This window comes from Stegodyphus dumicola, chromosome 7, assembly GCF_044657685.1.
Source record: "Stegodyphus dumicola isolate Sdum_Otavi_A_Nest chromosome 7, ASM4465768v1".
Lineage (NCBI taxonomy): Eukaryota > Metazoa > Arthropoda > Arachnida > Araneae > Eresidae > Stegodyphus > Stegodyphus dumicola.
Genome location: NC_140774.1, coordinates 59,232,708 through 59,257,960, shown reverse-complemented (window position 1 = coordinate 59,257,960; position 25,253 = coordinate 59,232,708).

Sequence of the window (25,253 nt, the reverse complement as noted above, 5' to 3'; positions counted from 1 at the left end):
AGAGTGTCGGCTGTGGAGCAACGAGTCGAAGGAAGAGTTTCGGCCTTCCAACAACAAATTGAAGAAAGAGTTTCTGCCGTAGAACAACAAATTGATGATAGGGTTTCTGCTGCCGTCGCGAAAGAAGTTGACAGCCTAAAGAAGTGCATAGCGACGGTAGGAAACAATTCTGAAGGTTTCAAATTTTTATCGATGCCTGCTCGTTCCGTTCTGAAACTATCTACATATGATGGGAAGACCTCCTGGCAAGTGTATAAGACACAATTTTCTATCGTGGCAGATGCGAATGGATGGGATTCCCAAGCTAAGGCCTGTCATCTCGCCGCTTCTCTGAGAGCAGACGCAGCGGATATCCTGCAGACGCTTCCCGAAAATCAAAGGCTAGATTTCGAAGCTCTATCCGGCGCATTGGAGCTGCGCTTCGGCGTGAAATGTTTAAAAGACTACAGCAGGCTCCAATTAAAATCTCGTCAACAGAAGCCTACCGAAACACTTCAGGAGCTCGCCGCGGATGTTGAAAGGCTATCCCATCTCGCCTTTTCGGAATGCCCGACAGAAACAAGGGAAATCCTGTCCTTACAATACTTTATCGACGGCATCCGAGATACTGAAATACAGAAAGCTCTTCGAATGGCAGATGTAAAGGACATAAAAAGCGCTCTGTTGTACGCCATGAAGTTCGAGGCAGCCCAGCAAGCAACTAGTAGAGATCGCTACCCAGTTAGAGCTGTGCGAGTCCATGAGCCAGTGGATCAACTGATGGCTCGTTTAGATGATTTAGCCAGACAAGTCGAAGATTTGATACGGAGTAGGAGCGAGAAGAAAGTGGCTCTAAGGTGTTGGAGATGTGGTAGTGAAGGTCACCTAAGACGGAATTGCAGAACACCCCAGGGTACGGAATATAAAGCAGATGATTTTACCAGACAAGTCAGTGGCTTGAGACGGAACAGAAGTGAAAAGAAACTAATTCTAAAGTGCTGGAACTGCGGAGTTGAAGGCCACATACGCAGAAACTGCAGAACACCCCGAGGTACGGAAAATAAGACCATTTCCCAGCAACAACGCAGTAAACAAATTAGTGACCATATCGAGGAACGGAGGTTGCCAGATAGTGAAAAACCTTGTTTTAAAGCTCTTAAAATTTATACAGTGAGTGGCAACAATAACGGACTGTCCATCAATGGGAATATCGATGGAGTTCCTTGCAGTATGATCATTGACACAGGAGCTAATGTTACCATAATTAGGAAAGATTTAGCTGAACAGTTTAAAGATAAACTTATTTGGACGCCATCCTGTGTTACCCTTCAGACTGCGTCTGGTGACAAGATCGACATAACTGGAAAGTTAAACGTAAACATCACGTTTGGAAGTGCCGCCTACTGTAACAGCTTTAAATAGTATTAAAATCATGTAGTTTAAATAATTTAAATAGATGAACATTAAGTTATTAGTAAATGGCAATATTTGAAACCAGACTCGAGTGCCACGTGCGACTCTCGCACGAAGAATTTAATATATTTTTAAATGATAGAATATGTTTTCTCTTCTTGTTTGTATGTCGTCATTTTTGAGTGTTAAATAAAAGTTATTGCTGTGTTCCATCATTGGAGTTGCTTATTATCGCCAAAGAAGCATCACAGTCTTAATTATTTTGAAAGAGAAGAACGGAAAGAGAGGGAGGAAAGGGAAAGAGAGGGAGGAAAGGGAAAGAGAAGAACGTAGGAGACAGGAAGAAGCGGAAGAGCGGAGAAGGAAAGAACAGTATGAATTAGAGAGATTAAGACTTAAAGCAGAGACAAAGTCTCAAAATACCGGACAGATCCGGCCGAAAACGGAGCTGCGTCAGCTTATGCAGAAATTCGATGACAAGAAAGGAGATATCGGTCTATATTTGCTATTGTTTGAAAGGCAAGCAGAATGGGCTAAAATTGATAAAGAAGAATTTGTATCTCATTTACTAGGACTACTTCCTTACGAAGTAACCCAGTTAATAGCTAGAGAACCCTCCGATAAAGCTGAAGACTATGAACACGTGAAGAATTTATTGTTAAGACAGTTTAAACTAAGCCCGGAAAAGTTTAGGCAGAAATTTATGAAACATCAAAAGAGTACCGAATCCACATGGGTGGATTTCAATTATGAAATAGAAAATTATTGCAAGGAATGGGTGACTGGTCTAGGAGTTAAGACTTTTGATCAGTTGCTAGATTTGATGGTGATTGACCAACTTAAGCGTCGAGTTCCTCCTGAAATTCGAGATCATTTTCTTGATGAGTGGGTAGAGATGATTTCATCTAAAAAATTAGCTGAAAAACTTGATGCCTATGAAAACGTTTGCGGAAACTTTAAAAAAAAGCCTGTAGTGGATAGGCTGAAAGAAAGATACAATGCACTAACTCAAGGTAAATTGAGTTCAGATAATAAAAATAAAACTGAAAACAAAATGTCATCAGGATTTAATACGCAAAGCTGGTTTCATAGACCTAGAAGTCCACGTCCAGATGATAAATATGCAAAACGAAAAACGCCACAATGCTATCAGTGTGGGTCTTATCAACATTTAAGACCCCAATGTCCAAAACTTAAGAATAGTACTGAATATCCTGCTAATCTTAACAGAATTAGTGCAAAACCAGAGGATAAATTTCTATTACCTTATACTAGTATGGGTTACGTAAATGGTCATAAAATTCCTATATTAAGGGATTCAGGTGCTAGTATTGATATAGTTTGTCGCAAATACATCACGCCGGAAATGCTGACAGGTGAAAATGTGTGGGTGCAACAGCCATTAGATTTGAATCCAACCTGTTTACCATTGGCTGAGATCGAACTAAATTGCGATCTTGGGCGAGTAATAACTAAGGCTGCCATTATTAGAAATGAACTCGACAAAGGAAGGTATTTATTAGGCAATCGAACTTTTGCACTGTTGAATAAACAAGGAAAGGAACCTGATAGTTGTCCTCACCAGGTTAATGCTGTCTCTACTAGAGCTCAGAAGAAAAGAGAAATAGCCGAAGAGAAGATCGTGGAACCGATGAAGGAAGAAAATAAAGCATCCAGAGATGTTTTTGAAGAAGAAGATAATTTACCGGAGCTAAATTCGGAAGATGAAACTCTCATGAAACTGGTAAACATTGACTCAGAAGAAATTGCACAACTTCAGCTTGCTGATAAGGAACTGTCTAAAATCATCCAAGAAGTTAAAGAAGGTACATGCAAAAATGAGAACTATAGTCTGACAGGAAAAGAACTTTTAGTTAATAAAACGACAGATAAAATGGGCTTTGAAAGACAGCTTGTCGTTATACCTGAAAAACTCAAGCCGTCAATTATAAAGATGTGCCACGAAGGAACTTCTGGTCATTTGGGTGTCAAAAAGACCAAAGACAGACTTGCTAGATATTTTTACTGGACGAGTTGTTACTAAAACTGAATACTATCCTTTGCCTAATATTGAAGAACGTATCGAAACTGTAGCAAAAGCAAAATATATTACCCTATTAGATTTATCTAGAGGCTACTGGCAAATTCCGTTAACAGAAAGAGCCCAAAGATATGCAACGTTTGTAACTAGTTTTGGAAGTTTCAGGCCTCTACGTTTACCCTTTGGATTAAAAAATTCCCCATATTTTTTTAGCAAAGTTATGACTAAAGTCCTGGCTGGATGCGAAGGTTTCGCTGTACCATACCTGGATGACATTGCCATTTACTCAGAAAAGTGGGAAGAGCACCTTAAAAACTTAACTTCTGTTCTAGAAAGAATACAGAAAGCAAATTTACGACTAAAACCATCAAAATGTAAATTTGCACAAGATCAAGTGAGATACCTAGACCATGTTGTGGGACAAGGACAACGAACCTCAGATGAAGTAAAGATCCTGGCTGTAAAGGAGTATCCTACACCTAAAACCAAAACAGAAGTACGTGCTTTCTTAGGACTGGTAGGGTATTATCGCCAGTACATACCGAGATTTTCAGAAATTGCTTCACCCCTCACGGACGCTTTGAAGGGGGTAACAAAAAAAGGAAATATACAATGGTCTGAAATATGTGACAGAGCTTTTAAAAATTTAAAAGAGTTGCTATGCAAGAAACCAATTCTGTATGCTCCCGATTTTGATAAAAGGTTTATTATACAAACCGATGCCTCAGACAATAGCATGGGTATAGTACTATGCCAATTAGATGATGAACAACGTGAACATCCTATCTTGTATATAAGCAAAAAATTTACTAAGTTTGAAAAGAATTATTGTACTACTGAAAAGGAGTGCGCTGCTATCATCTACGCTATCAAGAAACTGCATTTTTATCTGGATGGTCAGCAAGAATTCTTGATTCAAACTGATCATAATCCTTTGGTCTGGCTACAATCCAACGCCAAATGTAACTCTAGATTGATGCGCTGGGCACTCTCATTACAACATTGAATAACCTTATAATTTTAAGGTTATTCATCGCAAAGGATCTTTGCACAAGAACGTAGATGTTCTGAGTAGAATTAAGTAATGTAACTCTTAGTGTATGTAACCACGTTTAGAATTAATTTTATTGTTTAATGTATGCTCAACTAATGTGTTTGAACGTTCTCCATTTCTTTCTTTTTAAATGTGGTGTAAAAGTATTGTTTAAAACTTAAAATTTTTTGGCCTGAAATTTAGAAATTTATAAGAGAAATAACCTTTGCTCTTTAAGCAAATGAGCAAGCCGAGCTTATTAAACTGTCAAATTTTACAGAACTTTTCCCTTCGGAAAAAGTCTCTCCGTTGGGGGAGAGGTTGTAACAGCTTTAAATAGTATTAAAATCATGTAGTTTAAATAATTTAAATAGATGAACATTAAGTTATTTGTAAATGGCAATATTTGAAACCAGACTCGAGTGCCACGTGCGACTCTTGCACGAAGAATTTAATTTATTTTTAAATGATAGAATATGTTTTCTCTTCTTGTTTGTATGTCGCCATTTTTGAGTGTTAAATAAAAGTTATTGCTGTGTTCCATCATTGGAGTTGCTTATTATCGCCAAAGAAGCATCACACTACCATCACACGGCATATGTGGCGGATATTACAGATCCATGCATACTCGGATTGGACTTTTTAAGGAAATACAATTTTTCCTTAGACTTGAAAAACAACAAACTGCTTTCAGGATCTAAAGACATGACTATCCATCCTAAGAAGGGATCCTCACCTGGAAATGCCGACGCTTTGTCCGAAAGAACCAGCTCAAGAAACAGCCGAAATCATGCTAGGGTCGAAAAGAAACACCAGACTACCAGCTATTCTCCATCTCAGATGCTCTTCGGTCGAGACCTTCGTCTGCCTTGTGACCGCCTGTTTCATCGCCGTACGGATGCGTCTTCATCGCCTGAGGAACACATCCAAGATGTCAAGGCCCGTTTTGAAGTGATGCACCGTTCCGCACGAAAGCGAGTGAACTTGGCGACGGAGAAAGTGAAGACCAGATACAACACGAGAGCTGCTGGACATAGATCCAACGAAGGAGACAAGGTGTGGTTGTGGAACCCGATTCGACGAAAAGGAATCAGGCCTGATTTACAGTCACCTTGGGATGGTTCGCACACAATCCTAAACAGGCTAAATGACGTCATGGTTCGGATCCGTGAGTCTTCGAACTCTTACGACAGGTTAGCTCATTACTATGGCCATAGTACGTAATGTGAATAATTGTAAATAGTATAAGACCATGGTCCATTTTGTTTTTAAATGTGTATTTCATTTGATTTGTATTTAGTATTTGATTTGCATTTAGTGTTTGATTTGTATTTGATAGCATTTTATTTGTTTTACTTATTGCGTTTATTGTTCATGTTGTTTAATATTGTAATGTTTATGCCTCAGTTGCATGCATGCCACAGTTGTAAGTTTAGCTTCCTGTCCAGGGATTGTACTGCCCGGGACGTGCAGTCCTTGGGAAGGGGGCAGTGTTACGAATTTGCTATTTAAAAAGCTAATGTTAGTTCAATTATAAATTAAATGGTTTTATTTCTCGCGCAGTGCAGCGCGTGACGAATATTAAAAGAAAGCTAAGCCGGAAAAATTAAAAATACAAGAGCGCGTGCGTTAAATAAATAAATATCTCTTTTTGATTTCGAGAAAGTACTGGAAAATTCTAGCGCGTGATTTTAAAATCTTATAAAAGGAGGAAAACATATCAGTTCGTAGTAGTAGTTGCTTAGTTTGTTGTTGTTTAGAAAACTACTGTTGTTGATTGTAGCGAATTCGCGGATTAGCGTTCTTTAGCTGTTTTGAATTACGTTCTATTGTACATTTGAGTAGTTCTATTGTACTACTGTGAGATATTGTAATACTGCATGATAATTTGAGAAAATTTAAGCATTTTTGTTGTGATAATAATAAATTTTTGTTCATTTTTCATCGGACTTGTGCATTCATTTCATAACGAACCCGTACGCACGCAACAATACCATTTTTATTCATTAGGCTATCCTGTACGAAGGCCAAGACAAAAATCCTGAAATGTGCCACGTTTTACTCACGTACGAAGTTATGTGCAGTTAAGAAAATGCTCTGAATTTTTTTCTGATCTTAAAATCTAAAAAAAATAAGAAAATAATAAGCTATAGCATAAAATACATTTAAAAAATTTTCCTTTATCCTTCTCAAGAAAACTTCCCTATTTCTTTATAAAGCGTTTTTAATGTTTCTCTGGTTTTCAAGATTGCCATAAAAAAGATGGAAGAGAGGGAAAGAACGGTAGCGTTACATAAGATCTCTGGCTCTATAAAAGAGCTAAAAAATTTTGACTCTTTGTTAAGTTCATTTTATCTGGCGGAATTTCTTTCACGAAATGAGAAGGGAAATTCTCCTAGCATTTCTTTTTACACTCGATTCTGTTTTAAGCATGCTGGCATTGTAATCTGATTAAATCAAAACCAGGGAAAAAAAAAAAAAAAAAGAGGAAAGAAGATGAAGGGCAGAAAGGAAAAATAACAGATACTACAGATTAGAAAATGAACATATGAAAGAGATATCTCTAATTATCTTTCATTTGCAGAATCTGTTTTTAACAAAAAGATATTTTTTTATCGGCTTGCCTTAGGTAGTATACAGTAAAGATAGTTTCGACCGAACTACATTTTAATTGACTCGAGAACTAGATGTAATTAAAGAGCACGTTACTTATAAGGAATAGGATAAAAATACGTTTCTAATAGAAGAAAAAGTATGATTTTTATGAAATCGATGGCGGTAACGCCACAAGTTGGCGACAACTTCTAGTTTACTTTTTTTGGTACTATTCGGTTTCGAGAGCCGTAAAAAAATTGCAGCGAAAATATATGCGCGAAAGCGCCAAATCTAGCAAACACGCCCATTTACCAGCGTGCCAAATCTCGCGTACGAGCTGATTTCAGATTGCGTAAGTTTATATAGTTCTGTATTTCTTAAGACGCCATTGAAATACTAGTTTAATTTTTAATTCCTTTTTTGATATCCTATGGAACTAACAATTTAGGAATTACCTATGATGAAAAGTCTGCGATAGAATTTTGGGTAAAGTGCAGAATCACCCACTGCTTGACGCGTTTTTAAGAATTGCACATACTCGGTATCCATATACACATCGACTTATTTTCACTTTAAAAAAAAATCCCAGAATTGCACAAAAATGGCACCGCGCACACCCTTGACTTTATCTATGTACACATCGACCTATTGTCACTTAAAAAGTAAAAGAAAATTGACAAAATTCCAATTGTTTTTACCCTTGTAAAAAGCGGCAAAGAAATAAGCGGGCGATTCTGCACTTTACCGAAAGTGTTTTCAAAGAAAAGGCGTCATTCATCATGGAAAATTATGTTTGAACAACCAACGAGATGACATTATGCTTTAGCGATAACTCGGTAGCGAAATATTATATGAAATTAACTTTTCATCTAAATTAAAACATCAATATTTAAATAGATATTTACTATTATAATTCCTTTCTTGCGTTAGGGTTGCCGCAATTACTTTTGGCAGCACTGGCATCAACAATAGTTTGGTGATTTTTTACGGCCCTCGAAACCGAATAGTACCTTTTTTTTTTCTTCTCTATATTATTAATTTAGTTTCACTTTCGGTACTCCGGTTTTAATATTTGTATGATTACATTGAATAAAATATAAGTTTAGCAAAAAAATTTTTCTCCTTCTAGTTCTCAATTATACAAAATCATAGAAATGTGCATTTTAATTTATTTTTTAGTAATAGGAATTTGGTTTCCGTCTAAGTTAAAACAGTCCCTACCAAAGTCTATTGATGAGAATAAAAGACGTGTTAATTTCCTTTTTCTTTTTTTCGGACTGTAGGCCATAATTTTTAATTCTCTTTTTATTCGTAGTAATTATCCCTTTTCCTTTATATAATTATGTTTACCTTTTCGGTATTTACGTATTATCGCAACCAGGTTGGTGCGATTTGTAAGTTTGAGTAAAAAAGTATGAATAGAAAGAAAATGTACATTTATTAATTACAGATAATTTTTAATACAGTTTTTTATATTATTTTGTTTTAAAATATAAAATAGCAGTTAAACCCTTCCGGTTTCGAATTTGAATAAGTTGCAGAATTATTTTTTCGGCGGAAATCTTTTGGCTATTACTTTTAGCACTGATTGAAAACCGTCTTCGCCATTAACAGCTTGAGCTTGGCGCCATATAAATTCGATAAGGTATCAGTCAAGATAATGGCGGGCTGTTCCTCTCTGTTTTTTGTTGCGCCATTTGGCTGAGCCCCACATGCGCTCTACATGTTGTGTGTGAACACCCGTGTTGGGATCCACAAAGTTATATTTGTGATTAACAGTTCCATGCAGAAATCCAGCATTTTCGAACTCGCTTGTATTGTATCCTTTCCAGCAATCCAAATAAATGATGCTTCCTTCCTTGATATTTTCGCAAATTTTTTTCCATGAGGGTAACGGCGCTTCTGTTAGGTACAGTAACCAAAAAAGTCTCTTTCTTTTCTCGGCAAATTCCGTCGAAAACCCATTGCTGTGGTAGTACACGCCCAGTGTTATTTTTTCTTTTTACAAATAAATTCTTTTTACAAAACTACGTATAACACGTAGGGTTGCCGTAAATAGGGTCGCCAAATTTGGCGATTTATGCGAATTTTGGCCTGGTTGCGTTAATACGTAAGTATCTACTTTTCTTAGCAAGAAGTAATTGCGAGCAAATTAATAGACATTTTAAAAGAAATTTATCTTAAGTGTCTTAGTGAATAAAAAATGCTTTTGGAAAATATACTCGGTAGAATTAAGACATTATGATAAATAAGCATTTTCGCTTGTAATTTTTTTTAAATATGAATTCTTTTATCAAAAATAAAAGTTTTCAAGGAGCTTTTTAAGGTGTTTGTTTTCTTGCAAGTATAGCTAGCAGTAAAATTTCAGATATTCATGTGTATATCATCATATTATAATTATTAATGTTCACAGTATTTTTCCGCACTCGATATGTTTTTTTTTCCACTCCGTAAACACAAATATTTCAAAAATTATCGAATTGATGATTTAAATAAATTTTAATAACTTATCTAAAACTGTCTGTGTTTAGAAACACTGCAGAAGCAGTGGTAAAGATTATTTCATGCAGAAAACTTCTTGATAATGATCTTAATCCTAAATCAGTATACTGCTAATGATTTATATTAATATCATTGATAACAATATAGTCCAGACTCTGATGTCTTTCTCAAACTGCCTTCTTTAAAAATAAAATTTCAAATAAATAAAAAACTTATTATTAATATACATTGAATTGACTCCTGCCTAGAATTAATAATTCTATAACTTATTTAATTTCAATAGTATAGTCTAGTTACTCGCGTATGATTAATTACGGTGCGATCGCAATCTAGGTAAACTATGCTTATCATTTACACTATTGCGCTTCTTAATGACCTGATGGATATTGATTTTTCCGGATAATTGCGTTTTCTTAATATGCTGCTTCTAGTCCAATTGACTCCATTTGAGTTTTCTTGCTGTTTTATAAGCAATATCAAAACTTCTTATAAATAATGACTAGATAACCACTCCTTTGTTTTAGACTGGTTATGTACCTAATTCAAATCAATGTATCGGAATTTTAGTAATTTGTTTTCAAATTGTGCTGTTTACAGACAGAAAATAAGGTGGAATTTTCTCTGCAAAAAATTTAATGAGTAGATACATTATGTTTTTCATCAGCGTCCTGTTAACAGTGAGAGAAAGATTGAGTTCATAAGGCTAATTAGAAAGAAACTGTAAAAAGAAAAAAATGAACCCAAGCAGGATTTAGCAAGGAAGACATGAATAATTCTACTTTATGCATATACAAAACTTCATTCTACTCTTAAGCCAAAACTGCAGACGATACTATATGATATAAATTTTATTTTATGGAACTCTTTTTCTTCGAATTTCTCAATTAAGACTGGTGTTCAGAAGAAAAAAAAAAAAAAATTTAATATTAAAAAAAATATTATTATTATTTAATAGTAATTTTAAAACTCAGTTTTAAATCAAACGTTTAGTAAATATTTACGTAAATGAGGCAGAAAGAAGAAAATGTTATTAGAGTGTATCTCGTCATATTTCCTCATATTAGAAATTTTTTAGATATTTAATATGCTACGAAATATATAGATTAATAATTAATATAGATACGAAATGTATATCAATAAGAAATTTTTATCTAATTAACTTTAAAAAAATTAAGTTTACTTGAATCATAGTTTTTTTTTTTTTTTTTTTTTTTTTTTTTTTTTTTTTTTTAACCCTTTTTAAGTATTCTGTGACTTTCATTCTGTACGAATTTTAAACTGCAGTCTTAACAGCTACACTCTTAATGATATAACAAGAAATTTCTTCTGCGTGTGGTGCATTTTTTGGCTTCTGAAGATTAAAAAAGAATAAATAAATAACAAATAAATTTTTTTGTAGATTTTGAGACAATGAGATGGAAGTAATGTTTATAATAAAAGCTGCTCGACATCTACGAATTAAAATGAAGACTACTATTAAGTCTATTAATATAATCCAACTAATAACTTCGGGTGCCTTATAAATGTTTTCAGGAAATTATTGACACAGTGAGGCATAATTTAATTTGTCACTATGAATTATATTACAGAATACTGCATTTTTTCAATAATAGTACCTTTTATTTTTATTCGGTGTCTGGAATTAAAATATATGCTTCGATTTAAATTTAAAATGTAACTCAAGATTTCTTTTACCTGCTTTTAGTCGGTGCTGTGACAAGAAGAGCTGTGGAAACAGAAATGAAACACCCTCCGATCCCGTGATAATTGACAGGTAGGATATGTGTTTCTTGGTGTATACTTTTCCATTCGTTGCATATATATATATATATATGCATTAGTTTTGTTATATATGTATATTAGTTTTGTAATACAATAGGTTATGGAGCAATAATGGTAAAATAAACTATTCTATTAATAACCATTTAAGCTATTATTATTATATAAATTTTCCAATAACTTGCAGTTTTACATTTCTTATTCAAAATAATAATAATAATAATAATAATAAGCTATTTTTTAAAGTCCTTAGTTTCTTTTAAATTGCTTAATATTAAATAAACAATCAAATAAGATCACTAATCGCTGCCACATCCAGCTCGTTTTCGATATTCATTCGCCTGATCTCTAAATTTAGTACAAATGTTTGCGCAGCAGATGGCTCTACAACTAGATCCAGTTACCCTGCCCTTACAGTACACCTCTGCCCGCCTTATATTCATCTTATATTCACGACAACAACAGTAGGAGGAAAATATGTCCGAATTTGCTTGAGTTTTAGTATTCTGAGTAATGCAGCTTTTAAAAGAGCGCAAGAACGGTTGGTTATGTTGCCAAGAGCCAGTGGAGTAATTCATGACACAATTATTAAATAGTGTGTAATTTTTATAGCTAATTAAGAAATACAGATATGAAAATTAATTTTAATAGCTCTAAATGATTTTGAATGAAGGTCGTAATCATTTATCGCAGAAATATAATCTTCTAGAATAATTTCCCACTCTGTTTGGGTAACCGACTGAGAAGATTTCTACGTCATTCACGTTTCATCTTCGAGACTTTTTTGTATAAATGACATTAGGATTTATATCCTCCAACAAAGGGAAGAGGAGACGCTAGTCAGTTGTCTAATTTTCAGAAGATTATTAAATTTTCTATCAGTTACAGATATGTTTCTTAAAGATAGGGTGCCATCTGAAGCATGTAACCCTCTGCTTCATACTAAAAGACTACATGAACTAGAAACATTTTGGGATATCTTTTATAACAGCCAGAGGATTCTTTGTGGTGGAACAGAACATAAATAATTTTGGTTGTTAATTTTTTTTATTTAATGTTGACTCATTTCTTACTATCAAAACGATGCTAAACCAGCAATATCTTAATTTTTCAAAGCACATAAAATAGTTTAATGGCTATTCACTTGTTTTTAAATATGGAAAAGTATTATAGTAACACATAAGGACATCTTCACAGCATGTAAATGTATTTCGCCTTCACAGCATATATACATTGGCGAAATACATTTAAACAATGAAAATGACAGTACGAATGTTATGAATTTTCGAAGAAAACTTTAAATATTTAAACTTTAAATATTTATTATTTTAGATTTGATTATGAAGTTGTTTTGTTATTTTTCTAATAGTCTACTTTTTTCTATTCTTTATTTATCATTTTTCAGTTTTCCATATTTAACTATATATATACTTTCTTTGTTTATCATTTTTCACTTTTCCATATTTAACTAGTCAAGGTATGTTTCGTAAAACATACGTAAAATGCTGCAATATAAATTACATAAATTTTAGCGTGAAAAATCAGCTATCGAAAACAATTTCCCCCCCTATGTTGGAAATTATTTTAGAAGCTTGTAATCAGACTAAAAGATATTTAAACAATTCAGAAAGGTTTTCAACCTATAATACAACCTAAAATATATTATATATATATTGGCTTTCAGATTATCAAGATATGCATTGAAGCACACCTGAACTTGTGATTTCTTACTATCAAGTGAGAGCACTTGCCACTAAATGCTTAGAATTAATTGAGAATGTATTCACAGGGATTCAAGTTTGCCGTCTCTCAAACTTGTAGTCAAAAGACTATTTGTAATCTCATAATGTAATTGATTTCTTTCTGCAAATGGAGTAATATTATATTAAAAATTACGTCATTTCAAAAAAGTGGTATTTTGCTTGAATTCAGCTATGTTCTACTATAGAATGGCTTAGGTATTTCTCAGGTTTTGAGAAAAATTTTAACTGCAGCCGGAGTTTTCTATAAGACAATCTTCAATATTTCTTTACTATGATTAGAGATTGCAATATCAGCAGGGAAGTCCATTCTTCACTTGATATTTCTTTTAGAATTAATAAGACTAATACTGATATTAGTTACAAAATACACATTGTTCATTGGGACCTTAGTTTCATTCGGAAAAATAAAGGTCCATGCCCCCTGCAAAACACGCACAAGAAACATCCGAGGCTGAACCATAAGCCCAGCATCTAGTTAACGTAAGCTGAAAAAAAAATGGATTTTTATTAAAAATTTTTAGTATACGAGACATAAAGTTCGGCCAGTCGGAGACATGAAAACATATCACATTTCAGATTTCTGTTCACATTTATTTTTAGAAATGTAGAGGATAATAAGATTTCCAGTTCCAAATCTATATAAAGCTGTAAAATTGATGGGAAGATTTCAGGTTAAATTTCAGTTACGAAGTTACTGCAAAGTTTGACATTTAATCAATAATTACCTTGTAGTATTTAATAATTTTAGCGCACGATTAAGTTTCTGTAGTAAACTTCTTTAACGATAAGTTTTTAATTTAAAAATATATTTTTCATTAAATGCTGAATGCAAAATGCACTCCGTTGCTTTAAATGAACTTATATGCTATTAAAGAATATTTATTTTTTTGTTACACTCTTATCAAATTTTACTCTCATAATTTACTCTTTTTCCATTTCTTATATTTCGTTAATTTTTTTGCCATATATTCATTTCGATTTAACATATTTTATTTCTTATCTGTCTAAGATAAATTTTATTTTATCTAATATATTATAATATAAATAATAAGATAAAGAATATATATAAAGAATTAGAATAGTTAATATTTATTATAAAACCATATAACCTATTTATCTGTATAGAGATTTATTTATATAATTTTATTATTTATATATGTAAAATGAAACATAGTTCTGTTACACACGTAGACTATAACAGCGTTCCGTAGAGCTACGCTATTTTTAATTTTAGAAATTAACTCTATTTGATATGGAAATATTCGTACATTTAGAGCATAGCATTGAGATAAATATCTATATTGGTGTAATATATTTTCCTTTGTGAATTAGGCGTAACAACAAACGTTTAGCTAAAAAACACTCTTGTTTTCCTCATTCAAAAAACATATTGCTACGGTAAAATAAATTTTGAGAAAAATAAAACATTTTAGAAGATAATTCAGAACTGCAAAGCAAATATGCTATTTGCGAAGGAAACTAAATTTTCAACCAAAAATTCTACGAAATATGCGAATAAAACTAACTTTCTATAATAGTTCATCTCATATATTTTGTATCATCATCTAATTTGTATAAATAATATGTATATTTCTAAAAGAAGTTTAAAAAAACTGATTCTATTCTGTACAAATATTTAAAAAAAAATCATTAAAATGTATTCGCCACTGTCAGTTAACTTTACCGGAGTTCTTTAAACACTAGATTTTCCTCTTAATTACAAATGAAATGTAACTACTTTGCTGCTGATTCAATAACACGTGTTGCACGGTTATTTTCTTAATTTTCAAAAGGGCCCACCAGCGGCTGAGCGGCAAAATCGTTGATCACTAGCGAGCCCACCATTGGCAGAGTGGTAAAGTCGCTGAACACTGGTAGTTCGAATCCCGCGAACGGGCTAGCTGCATGGAGTTTTCGTGGTTTTTCCCATGTGTAACATGTGTTTCCCTTGGAAAGTTCTCCACGAAGGCATCCCTCCCCTTAGGCAGATAGCCCTCGAGGCTTTGCCATAATCACACACAATACAATACAATACAATACAATACGTTGATCACTAGTAGTTGGATCTGGGGTTTGAATCCCGGCGAACGGGCTGGTTGCATGGGCGTTTTCGTGATTTTCCGTATGTGTAACGTGTTGTGCGAGCAAGTTTTCCTTAGAAAGCCCTCCGCGAAGGCATTGTGATGCTTCTTTGGCGATATGAAGCAACTCCAATGATGGAACACAGCAATAACTTTTATTTAACACTCAAAAATGGCGACATACAAACAAGAAGAGAAAACATATTCTATCATTTAAAAATAAATTACATTCTTCGTGCGAGAGTCGCACGAGGCACTCGAGTCTGGTTTCAAATATTGCCATTCACAAATACCTTAATGTTCATCTATTTAAATTATTTAATCTACAAGATTTTAATATTATTTAAAGCTGTTACAACCTCTTCCCCAACGGAGAGACTTTTGCCGAAGGGAAAAGTTCTGTAAAATTCGTAAGTTTATAAGCTCGGCTTGCTAAATTGCTTAAAGAGAAAAGATAACTTCTCTCATAAGTTTCCAAATTTTCAGACCGAAATTTTTAAGTTTTAAACAAGTATTTTTACACCACATTTAAATAGGAAGAAAATGGACCAAATTAGTGTTCTTTTTTTTTCTTGACGACGCCTAGATCTCTTCCATGGTGGACCAGTTCCTCGGCTATAATTCACAGCAAAGCCTTTCCTCAGTTCATCTGTGCCTTTCGGATAATATTCATTTGTCATTTGCTTTCGACAATTGTTTTCTTCGTCTATTAGTAGCGGCTTTGATATTAAATCAAAAGCCGAAAGATGATGATAACGCTGCATTGCAAAATGATTCTCAATATTAATTTCTTTATCGTTTTTTAAATTTTCGTGAACATCTTCCTCTTTTAATTCTGGTGATTTAACTTCTTCTTCAAATACATCTCTGGATGCTTTATTTTCTTCCTTCATCGGTTCCAAGATCTGCTCTTCAGCTATTTTTCTTTTCCTTTGAGCAGTAGAAATGGCATTAAAATGGTATCACTAAGTTTACGTTCAAGTGATAAACTAATAAAATAAGGCAGTTCAGTGTTAACAGGAAGTAATAACCTGATATCACTAATATTACGTTCAGTGATGAACTAATAAAATAAGGCAATTCAATATCAACAGGAAGTAATAACCTGGTATCACTAATATTATGTTCAGTGATGAACTAATAAAATAAGACAATTCAATATCAACAGGAAGTTACGTTCAGTGATGAACTAATAAAATAAGGCAATTCAATATCAACAGGAAGTTATAATCTGGTATCGCTAATATTGCGTTCAGTGATGAACTAATAACATAAAGCAACTCAAAATTAACAGGAAGTAATAATCTGGTATCACTAATATTGCGTTCAATGATGAACTAATAAAATAAAGCAATTCAATATTAACAGGAGGTAATAATCTGGTATCACTAATATTATGTTCGGTGCTACTTTGGTAGACGGTTGCACGGATTTTGGCGATTTTCCTTTGGCGAGTAATACAACTTATGGTGAACCCATTACTGGATAAGTTATTTATGGTAACCGATACTTTGTTGTCATTTTATTTAAAAAATAATGCGTTTTATTGTGCATAAATTCCGTGTTTAAAATATTATTTATGGCTTTTAAATATTAAAAATCAATTTAATTTTGCATTTTTATTTGAAATAAAAATTTTATTGTTTATCATATTTTATGAAATTTTATGTTGTGGATGATGTAATCAATGACGTCACCTTACTTAGAAAGTAATTCGTTTTAATATGTATAAATTTAATCTAATGTTTTAAACATTATTTATGGCTCTTAAATATTAAAATACAATTTAATTTTGCATTTTTTTAAAAATGATTGTATTATGTATGAATTTTTAAATAATTTTAATTCTAGCCGTGATGTAATAAGCTCTCTGAGTGGTTATAGAATATTTGTGCATTAACGAGCTGTAATCAGCTCCCTGATTGGTTACTGACAATTTGTGCATTTCCGCGCCGTTTTAAAATTTAATTTATATCTTCGAATTCCTTGAAAGATGTCTTCAAAGATGTTATCTAAATTATGATTCTGATTTTTTATTGTGGTACTTATCAGTAAAGAACAGGTTAAACACTCAAAAAAATGTAAGTACATATTTTTCTTTTATTTTATAATTGTATACTTCAATTTTTGTTAAAAAAATTAATACACTATTTTCAGAAATTGCTGAGATAATTATTGTCCATATGTTTTAATGTTAATTATATTCTATATAACGTATTTTAAAGTATTTGAATTTAATAATATTCTAATTCTTTTAAATGTTGGTATGATGGTTTTTAATTCGATATTCAATTTCAGTAATATTTTAATCTAATTAAACGTTTGTTTAATTGTTTGTTAGCCAATATTTTTATAGCGGTGTTTTTATTCTCTTCTTTGCTATATGAAAGTAATACTAACCTTACTTTAGTATTTTATACTCATAGTAAATGTATTTATTTACACTTGCCTGCCATCTTAAAAAACGACATTTTCAACAAAAAATTAATCCATTAATTTTAACGATATTTATTTATTTATTTTTTAAGTTTCGAATACTTTACTATGCGTAAAAACAGCGTTTTTCAAGATGGCTGACGTTTGTAAAAATCGCGCCAACAATTCGGCCAACGTAAATCGCCAAAAATCCGTGCAACCGTCTACCAAAGTAGCACCTTATGTTCAATGATGAACTAATAAAATAAAAATACGCACGATTATTCGATCTCGTCGGTTGGTGCCTCCAAAATAATTATGACTGTGATACTTCTTTGGCGAAATGAAGCAACTCCAATGATGGAACACAGCAATAACTTTTATTTAGCACTCAAAATGGCGACATACAAACAAGAAGAGAAAACATATTCTATCATTTAAAAATAAATTACATTCTTCGTGCGAGAGTCGCACGAGGCACTCGAGTCTGGTTTCAAATATTGCCATTCACAAATACCTTAATGTTCATCTATTTAAATTAATTAAACTACAAGATTTTAATACTATTTAAAACTGTTACAGTGCATACGGGTTCGTAATGGGTTGAATGCACACATCTCCGATGAAAGGTTGATAAGATTTATTTTATCGAATGAAACGTTTCAGAAATCTGGAACTTTCTACAAAGATAGTCGTACAACTCTTCACGATATTACAGAGTACAATCAGTAGTTGCACTTCAAAGTACTATGAATGTTAAACACAATGCAATGCAAAGCGCAGTTAAAGAGAAAGCTACTCGGAGATGTCTCAGTACTCCGAACTGACGCTGAGCTAACAGCCAACAACAACATCTTCGGAGAGCAGACGCTCTCTCCGGCAGAAAAACGTTAGATGTCTTACTGCTGGTTTCAACCAAACCACTCTCTTGGCTAAAAGAAGGAAGTTATTTAACTCAGAACTTTCGATTACAGCTAGTAATAGATTAGTGACACTTAAGAAACAAATAGCGTGATTGTCGATAACGACGATGCAATGCTGCAGAATTTCGCATTCAGCAGAAGAGTTTCGAATTCTAAACTAAACGAAAGCTCAAACGGGAAAGAACTTTTTCCTTTAGCTAAGTGCTACCTTTATCAAACTAAGTGCTACCTTTATCTAAGTTCTACTTTTATTTTTTTTTTAACTATGTGCTACCTTTATCAAGACTTGCAGATAGATCTGAATCCTCCACAAACTTATGTGCAGCTAACAACTTCATTCACAGCCAGACTAAACAAATCTCTAGATCAACTGTAAACCTCACATTTTTAACTCTATGCCACTGTAGCTCTAGTCGGCTTTCATTATGTTGGTTTATGAAAGCTCTGATTTCATCAATAACATTTCATTTATCAAGCTTTTAAATTTGGACCATAATAACCTTTGATAAGCTAGAAATCAAAAAGGAAACTAATAAATTCGTCCTCATGGCTTATATAATAGAAAAATGTTCCAAACTTCGGGCCGAATAAAACCAGAAACATTCTGACAAACCTCTGAATGCCAATGGTCTTGCTGAAAAGAAAGAAGACTTAACAGCGAATCAAAGAAGTATTCTCGTAGAACAAGACTTCACACACTTTTTGAAAGAATAATTAAATTTTAATTCTGAATTATTATTTATTACATGGAATATCGTAGAGACGAACGAAACCGAGAAATCTTGAAATGAACTAAAAATAAAATAAATATTAAATTTTGCACTTTTCGCGTGCAAACAAGAAAGTAATGGTAACCATTTTATCGGGGCACACAAATATATTTAAAAATAAAAACTCTGTCAAAATTGCTATAATAATGTATTGGACTTACTTCCCTTTTTATGAATTCTCCGAGTCTATTTTGTACCATTTCGTGGCAAGTTTTTCTCCAGCTGTATTTCTGTTGGAAATTCTACTGAGCTACCAGTGTTCAGCGAACTTTACTGCTCGGATGATGTTGGGCCTACCTCGGTTAGCAAAGTAGGTCTTAAACTGTATCTTTTCTATGTTTAAAATCTTTCTTCCACGGGTTTTAAGTGAAAAATAGGTCGATGTGTAACTACTAGAACTCGCTCTTTATAATATTTGTACCTCAATGCCGAAACATTATCTTAATTTCGTATTTAAAGGCAAGTTGTTTAAAATATCTCATTTATTCATTAGTTTTATTTAATATTACATATTTCTCGTTCTAGATTTAGCATGGTATTTAGATAGAGAGCAATAAAAAAAATTGTTTTCTAAAGGAAACTGGCTCGTATGCACGTTACACATGGGGAAAACCACGAATAGTTGAATTTTTACCACCAACTCTTCGAAAATTTTTACCCCACGTTGAAATACATTACACTAAAGAAATAAATGAGATTCTCGCATGAAGACCTTGTTGTCCAAGTTTTTCTAATTTTAATTCTTAACACATGAACATATTAGACTGAATACAGAATTTAGACTCCTACATAAACTTATTAGACTGAATTATAAACCAAATATAATTAATCAGGTAATCCAGAGAAAAAGAATTAAGAATAGACTAAACGTAGTAAGCAAAAAGTATACCTTACATTCAGAATTCTAAAAAATCTTAACATTAACTTTTAACGCAAGTTCTGCCGGGAAAATGATATCAGACGATAGCAAACGCACGATCGCCCCCCCCCCGAACCACAGGGGGTTCATCAAACTTCTATATAAGCTGTACAGATTCATACTAAAAATCGCTCAAAGTCCAGACAAAAGAAAAAAAAATGTGTGTCATCTATAAATAATTGCGAATTTAAATGAAACACCAAGCAATTTAAATATAACATAACCTAAATTTAAAATTTTAAATATAACATAACCTGCTAAGGCATTTAGTGCCAAACGAAACAATAAAAACACAGTTTGATAAGACAAGTAATGAATTTAAGGTACTTTACCTGCCCGCAAATCTGGCAATCGTATCTCATTATGTTTTGGCGTCCATTTTTATCCTCGAAATTCTCTTTTCGAGTCTCGCGTTGTTTGGTCTCGCCATGTGCCTTTGAATGACCATCCACTGAAAAAGATTCGATAGAATATTTTCAGCAATGTGGAGTTCGGCTAAAGTGCAGAATAGCCCACTTATTTGTTTGGCACTTTTTACAAGGGTAAGAAGAATTGGATTTTTGACAATTTTCTTTAACTTTTTAAGCGAAAATAAGTCGATGTGTACGTAGATAAGGTGAAGGGAGTGCGCAGTGCCATTTTTGTGCAATTCGAGAATTTTTTTTAAAGTGCAAATAGGTCGCTGGATACCGAATATGTGCAATTCTTAAAAAAACGAGCCGAGCAGTGGGTGATTCTGCACTTTCCCCGTGGAGTTCTTCCAAGTAATGGAAAATATTCAAATATTCATGATATGAATCTATATATCAGGAAAGAAAGGATTACGTGGTGATGTAATGTATGGCTGCCGGCAATAGGCAAACAGTTTCCATGTGAAATAAACACTAAATGACATAAGCAACGTCACTTCTAATTTTTTCATTGTCTTATTATTAATTATCGAGTACTATTATATCATATTATATGTTCTTATACGATACTGCGAGGAGATAAGCGGGAAACTACCGAATTTAATTGCTGAACGTTTGGAATAAAGAATAATTCCTAATTATCAGAAAACTTTTAAGTTAATTTTTCAGTCATCCCCTACATACCTTGGGTAAAATCCTGGCAGAGCCCACACCCTCGGCAATAAACTGGGAAAGTGCGCAAGGTTCGCGCGTTTCTCAAATCGCCAACTTGAAAATAACAAATCAAAGAACTGAACAAACTCGGTATCCATTCACCATTCATTTGCCATCCATTTGCCATTCACAAATACCTTAATGTTCATCTATTTAAATTATTTAATCTACAAGATTTTAATATTATTTAAAGCTGTTACAGCATACCTTTCCTTAGTCAGATAGTTCTCTAGTGCTTTCCCATAAATAAACCAAACTAAACTTCACTTTAAAAAACTTCTTAAAATTGTAGCTTTTTGATGCTTTTTCACTTTTCACTTTTTCTGACATTTTTATTTATTTTTATTTATTTGTCTTTTTAGAGCTCAAATGATTCTTCCGACAATCTTTTTTTTTTAATTTTAATGAATTAGCTATTTTTTCGTACACATTTTCTGTACAATTCCGCCCCGCCCCATGTTAAAGAATATTATAAAAGAATAATTGCACTGAATTCCGCTTAGTGTGATATGTATTCCTTGTATTTCATGTATTGATTTAATTTTTTAATATATTTACAGTAGGTTTCACATTAATGATTAGGAAGAAACATAAAATGACTTGTCATTTAAGACAAAGTAAGTCAAGACAAGTCATTTAAAACAAGTTTGGTCAACACTTGAGTTAGTTCTAAGTAAAGAGCATTTTTATTTGATTTATACGATTTGTAGTTTATTACTCAAAGTACAGAAAACAATCTAGATCCCGGATGGAGCTGTACTGAACTGTTCTGTTTAAGAAATTGTACAATAGAACTTCTGTTTTTCAAATTTAAATAAGTCGAATGGAATGATGAAATGTATATTCGAAATTGTTATTGCCTTTTCTCATTAGCTTGTAGAGACATTGGGTATATTTTTGGAAGCCGGAGAGATGAAAAATTAGCAACGCCTTCGCCGGGAATCGAACCGCGGACCTCTGGAATACCGGCCCAGCGTGCGGAACCACTACATTACGAAGGCAGGAGAAATACCTTATATACTCCCCCTTTTAAAGGGCGACTGGGATTTTTAGGGGACTCATTCGCCAAATCCTGGGTGTGGAGAATCCTCATCCAACACCCTTTTAGTTAGGGTGCTACTGTAGAGACATTAGGTATATTTTTGAAGCAGGAGGGAGGAAAAATATGCAATCATGTTCGCTGGGAATCGAACCACGGACCTCTGAAATACCGGCTCAGTGTGCTGACCACTACACCACGAAGGCACCCTAGGAAGGCGGGAGAACAAGGTCGTAGCTAGAGTTTCTAGCGCCCGGGGACAACTAAAGAATCTGCGCCCCTTTCTGTGTGACAGAAACGGAAAATATTTCATTAAAAAATTTCGTAGCATGACTTTGGTGCCCCTTGGATGCTGCGCTCGGGGACAGATGTCCCCCCTTGCCCCACCCTAGTTACGCCACTGTGGGAGAAATACCTTATAAGCTGAGCTTTCGATTAATTGAATGCCCCTTTATCTCCCTTCAGCTTCTGCTCGTGGAGGTTCCACTGCATTCCATTGCGCAAAGAGAAAAACCATAAAGAAACATCCACACAACCAGACAATTCTGTTGGAAATCAACCCCGTAACAAAACTACAAGTATTCTGTAATCTTCTCCTCTGAGCCACTTTAGATAAATTCAATGAGTGTTACATCGCCATAGGACGATGCATACTCCAAGTATTACCATACTTGTAACATACCCCATAAAAATAGCACTGGATCTGTAGACTGCTGCTCGCGCGCTAGGAAACGATAATGGGTCGCGTGCCAGGAAGCCTTTATCAGACAGCGTCCTCGCTTGCTACATCAAAGACCCTCTAAAATTCGAACCCCCCGATTTGAGAGTCCCGCTTTAGCTCGACTGAACTGTCGTCTCTCGCAGCTTTCTGGACCTCGGTGGTTTCCTTTAGCTGGCTGTCACAGAGACTCAATTGATAACTGGAGTCATTACTTATATTGAAATTAAATTATTGATTTAAAAGCAGAAATTAATTGAACTCCAGGGAGAAATTATTACCATTTCAGGCATTCCAAATTTTGTTGTAATTTTACTTTTCTTAAATATTTCTTAAATTAGAGTAAAAAAAAATGATACAACAGTGGGAGAAAAATTTCGTATGTTTTTGTACCTATCATTTCGCAAAGCTGTTCGCTGCAGTAACGCTTATGTAATTGCAATTAATATACTCACTTCTAATCAGCAAAATTTACTGTATCGCATCTTCTGATTGTAACACTTTTAGAGCGGCTGCATTTTTAAAAACCGCTGCATGTTGAACTATTCACATACGTATACAGAAGAAATTTAGTAAATTTAAAGCATGTTTGCTTTTCAGAATTTATTAATGACAAGCGTATGAACATATTTATGTTATCAGTTTATATCCTTCATGTCAGTGCTATATAGTATCTTTCATACCATAGCTTGAATATACAAGTAATACGGTTTCACTAGACGACCATCCAGAAGTCAATGCATTTAATTCGGCTAAGCGTACTTTCTAAAGTAAATGAATTAAAAAATATTGGAGCTAAAAAAATTGAATCAGAGAAAGGCTTGAGCTTTCCTGAAATTTTCTTTGAAATTCTTACATAGTTTGCAGAGATCATTTTATGTTTAAAGTGTCTTTCAATCGAATTTTCGGATTTTTAAGAGACAGCTTTAATCTTAATTTTACCTTTTGCCGTTAGAAATATTCTCTCAAAACAGGGAAATATTGTGGGAGGTAGCCCAGATTCAACAGAAGAATTTTTCTTCTGTTAACCTTGTTCAAAAGGAGGAATGGAAAGCTAAGAAATCAGACTTCACTGAACTGTCAATCTTTCGTGTTATATAAATCTAAACATTAAAGATACGAAGACTGGTTAGAAATTAGGCAAAGTACCATGTTTTAATACAGTCCAACACCCAGAGGTTTATATAATAACGATAAGGAATTTTTAAATACCCCTGAAAACATCATATTCGTTGAAATACATATAAAATGCAAAAATATTTTCATGGCCTAATAATTGATTTGTTAACAGTAAAAATAAGTCAGTTTACTTTTAAATGTACGAAAATAAACTCATTTTTTTTCTTTTAAATGAAACGTTTCAAATATTTAAAAATAACTTCCTTGTTCCTTCCTTGTTTGTAGCGTTAAATGAACACAATATAGATGATTTCCGTAGGCTCGTTTTTTCCTTTCTTTAAATTCTCTTTATCCATGAATTCTGTTTTGTAACTTTTAATAGATAGACTATCATATGAATGAATTGAATGGTCGTGCATGGACCCTCTCCACTTCTTTATAGAGCATGCGTGATGTCCTCCCTAGAGCAGTTGGAACTTCGATGAATTGCACATGGATTGTCTCTTGTAATGGATTTTGTTTGAAGATAATAACGAGTCACATTTTCAACATCTCAACGTATAATGTTTCTTTTCAACGAGTTGTTTCTTCCTTTATATTAAGATCCCCACCTTCTTACTCTATTATTAGTTCATATAAACACGTGAAACGAGTATTTTAGCTACTTTTGGCGTCATGTTTCCAACATTTTTCTGATACTTTGTGCGCCCTATAGCTCCTAAACGCTTGTCCCTCTGCCCTAAGATTTCCCAGTTCTTCTACTTGTGAAATGAGCTTTCAGAAAAGTATATGGAGTTCCTTGAAACCGGTATCAAAGGTAGGTAGGTCACGGAGGACTGGAACGCCTGGTGTCTAACAGAGGTAAACAGGCATATGTTCCACTTCCTAGTCTAACTACAGCAAAAGCTCCCTGGAGCCGCACGAGGCAGCACCAGGAGATTATTGAGGTTGTCAAAGGGAAGTACATGGCCTTACAAGGGCATTAGTAGGATTATATTACAGATTGAAGAGGCAAGCTGTGGTGTTACAGATAGTAGGAA